Source organism: Mus pahari, chromosome 6 (assembly GCF_900095145.1).
Source record: "Mus pahari chromosome 6, PAHARI_EIJ_v1.1, whole genome shotgun sequence".
Taxonomy (NCBI): domain Eukaryota; kingdom Metazoa; phylum Chordata; class Mammalia; order Rodentia; family Muridae; genus Mus; species Mus pahari.
In genome coordinates, this window is record NC_034595.1 from 10,896,349 (window position 1) to 10,900,775 (window position 4,427).

Consider the following 4,427-nt stretch of genomic DNA (forward strand, 5'->3'; position numbering starts at 1 on the left):
TGTTTGTACTGGCTAGTTTTGTGTCAATTTGACACAGGCTGGAGTTATCACAGAGAAAGGAGCTTCAGTTGGGGAAATGCCTCCATGAGATCCATCTGTAAGGTATTTTCTCAATTAGTGATCAAGGGGGGAGGTCTCCTTGTGGGTGATGCCATCTCTGGGCTGGTAGTCTTGGGTCCTATAAGAGAGCAAGCTGAGCAAGCCAGGGGAAGCAAGCAAGCAAGTAACATCCCTCCATGGCCTCTTCATCAGTTCCTTCTTCCTGACCTGCTTGAGTTCCAGTCCTGACTTCTTCAGTGATGAACAGCAGTGTGGAAGTGTAAGCTGAATAAACCCTTTCCTCCCCAACTTGCTTCTTGGTCATGATGTTTGTGCAGGAATAGAAACCCTGACTAAGACATTGTTTCAGGGACTTTTAGGTGACTTCAGCAACACAGCTTTCCTCTTTGTCAGACAAAATGGGTTGCCATCTTTTCCAAGATCTAAAAGGATTCAGGAAGAATGGAGACAAAAAATTTCCAAGTACATAACACACAAACACAAGAAGTAGAAAATTTTAAAAAGTGCACCAGAACAAAGCAATAAGGAATTATAAACTAGTTTTAATTATATCAACAGGAAGATTTTCAAATTATGTTGAGAGTTTATGTTTTTAAAGTTTCATCTTGGTTAATATATTCTGAGTATAACTTAACATTCTAAAGTTAAAAGTAAGTATGGTGGCCAATGAACGGAATCATCACTCAGGTAGCAGTTAGGAGTGTTGCAACAATGACTTTACATAAATAGAAACCCATATCTTTATTAGTAATGTGCCACACTTCTTAGAGTAAAAATCCACATAAGACAGGCTTATAAATATACATTTATATATAATCTCAAAATCAATCACGATTGAACATTAGGTACACAACTTTTTATAAAACAAATATAACCCATCAGTGTCTATTTAAAGGCATAGTTTTAACAAAATAGTATTTTGTAGGCAGTCTCAAAAAAACTGTATTGTTACTTTGTAGAGCCAGACTACTCCAGCATGTCGATGCATCAGTGGGGGTAAGGCATGTGGGGAAGCTGCATCCATTCTTCCGGGGCGGGCGAGGGGGCAGGGCATTCTAGTACAGGTAGCAGTAAAGTGGCAAGTGACCCAAGAGTACCACACCCACTGATTATTCAGCACACTTAGAGAATGGTTACATTCCAGAAGAATCAGACTGGACGGTTACTCACTTAATAGCAAATATTTGAGAGAAAACCGAAAATATTACCCAGTTGTTGGTGTCTTCTTCAACAGAACACGCCCCTGCCCCAGGCTAAATTTACATATGTTTTTCCATGGCCAGGCTCTTATTTTCCTAACTACTATTTTCAGGAAAAGGAAATTATATGCAAGTCATCTGTTAAATAAAGACACAAGGAAATCCAACTCGAAACTACACAAGTTGCTCAGTGAATGATACAATAGAGTAAGAAAACTAACACAACCTGAAACATGTTTAGGCTACCATGTAACATGCCAGTTATTCATATAGAAAAGTTAAATTAAGTAACAGTGCATATACGTTCTTAATGATTTCTATAAGGTTGAATAGATGAGTCAAGCCTTAATAAAAGATCCAGGAATCCTTTCTATAAACTAACAAAAATTCATAAGTATGCTTGTAACACACGCAATGTTTTATCTCTGGGTTTTAAAATATACAAGAGATCAGAAAAAGAACCAACCCTGACAAAAACCTTTAATATTCATTGTGTGCCTTCATGCGTGTGTGTGCATGTCCATGTATAAATACACTCCCATCTGTCACATATGTACAAAGTGTATATACATAGAAACACACTGAAAATAATCCACCTGTTCACTAACTATGCAGTTGTTTGGAGAGGATGAATGGATGGATGGATGGATGGATGTACAGTTGTCAGCATGTGACCTAATATGCTGGCTCTCACACACTGTTTTATTATATGAACTATAGGTGTCACATGTATAAAACACCCTCATGCCCGTATGATATTTCTTTTAAAAAATTCTACATGGAAACAAATTACTCTAAAGTGTAGAAATGTTCACCAAAAGAGTAGCTACACAGTGAGACACGTTAATGGTTGCCAAGCCTCGGGAAAAACAAAGCTGTTGTTTACCCAGTCGGTTCCTCACTATTAACCTCTTTTGTGCCAACTCCAGGAGATACATTATAGCATACATGTGCAAGAATGCCATTGTTATTCAGTTATATCAGTAAAACAACTGTTAAGTCATTTTTAAACAAATTATTCCCCAACTCTAATAGTTTTACGTCTAGATAATGATAAGTTCCTGGTGATATGATTTTCAAATGACTGGATAAATAGTAGGCCCATGACTAAAACCACTGTGGGAAAACCAGAGTCCAGAAGCCCAGCCCAACCTACTTCCTGTTTTTTTGTTGTTTTTTTTTAAAGATTTATTTATTTATTATATGTAAGTACACTGTAGCTGTCTTCAGACACTCCAGAAGAGGGCGTCAGATCTCGTTACGGATGGTTATGAGCCACCATGTGGTTGCTGGGATTTGAACTCTGGACCTTCAGAAGAGCAGTCGGGTGTTCTTACCCACTGAGCCATCTCACCAGCCCCCTACTTTCTGTTTTTGTTCAGCCTGTAAACTAAAAATTTTTTTTTCATTTTCCAATAGCTTTTTGAAACTTAATAGACCATTTTGGTATCTACCAAATATATGAAGTTCGAATTTCAGTTGTTTTACTAAAGCACGGGCATGCTTGTTTGTTGTTGAGCAGGGTAGAGCAGCTGTGACACAAGTTCAAAGTTAAAATATTTACAGCCTGGCTCCTTAGAAGAAAACTGTAAGAACTCCAGTGCTAGAATGAAGAACGGTGTTCAACCTCAGTGCTAATGTCACGTCAGACAAAATCCTGAATATAAGCAGTGCAAGAAATTGTAATTCTGCTGGGATGGAAACCCATCCTCAGGTGTCAAACATTCTCCTTTCTTTAAGGACAAAAACCAACCTAAGATGATTGAACATGCCTTCTGAATGTTCTCCGAATGTGCATTTGACTATAGTGGGACAAGAAGTGTGGCACTATATGGCGTTCCATGTTGTAAGACAGACCAAGTCTGTAAGAAAGTCATAAAATCATATTTAAAAATTAACCAATGCATTCTTCCAATCATGTCCACTCTACACATTAGTTTGAAAATCATTAGCCATCCTAAAATGAACTGGGGATGTAGCTCAGTGTACAGTGCCTTAGGTATGTCCCCAGTGCTGAAAAGAAAAGGGGGGGGGGAGAGAGAGATAGAGAAGGAAAGAAAGAAGACAAGAGTACTAAAATGATTTTAAAAGCAGAAAATAAAGTGATATAAAGTTAAATGTGGGGGCTAGAGATGTGGCTCAGCGATTAAGAGTACAGTCTGCTCTTCCAGGGGTTCTGAGTTCAACGCCCAGCAAGCACATGGTGGATCGTAACTATCTACAGTGTGATCGGATGCCCTCTTCTGGCATGCAGGTGTACATTAAGATAGAGCACTCATATATATAAAATAAATAAATAAACCTTAAATAAAAAGAGAAAAAGTTCTTTCTTTCTTTCTTTCTTTCTTTCCTTCTTTCTTTCTTTCTTAAAACTGTTTCTTTCCTCAGATCCAGCTGTAAGAAGTTCTCTCCTGGATGTGAAGTACCAGGAGGCAGGAGAAGGCACCCAGTTGGTTTAAGTATGGATAGCAAGTTCTATTTAATGGAAGTTTTAAAGACTCTGCAGGAGGTGGAGTCATGTCGTCTCCCTTAGCCCAGGCTGCCTCTTGCAAGATAAGTGCATTAAACTAGTGTATGTTTTTCTGTCCTTTATACTTCACTTGGGCATTTTTTAGCAAAAGCATTGATAGGCGTCTCCCTCAGGGCAAACATCATATTAGAAAGGAAAATGCACTGTCCGATCTGTGGTGTGTGCTTGAGATAGCAGCAGCCAGGAGTCAGGCAGCTGCAGGAGAAGCACTGTGAGGCTCTGCTGGAAGAGAGAGAAAGAGTGGAGGGGTGAAGGTCTTTCTCTTACGGTAGGTAAGAATGAACTAGTTTGAGTTTATCCGCTTTTAACTTCGGCAGGTCTATCAGTGGCTAGCTCTCTGACATGGTCAACCGTTGCGATGCATCCCTAGTCTGAAAATTCCTACTCCAGGACAATGATTTATTGTTGAAAATGCCAACTGATGTCCACGAAAAAGCAAAACCAACAAAGTCACTAAAGATTCTGTCATTTATGTTTTGGAAGACGTGGTGTAATCACAAGGAGGGGACACAACAACATTACTCATCGGGTAGAGTATATAAAAGAGATTTCTCTGGCTCCAATAAACTCAACATCAAGATGGTTTGTGCCAGGCGGTGGTAGTGCACGCCTTTAATCCCAGCACTTGGGAGGCAGAG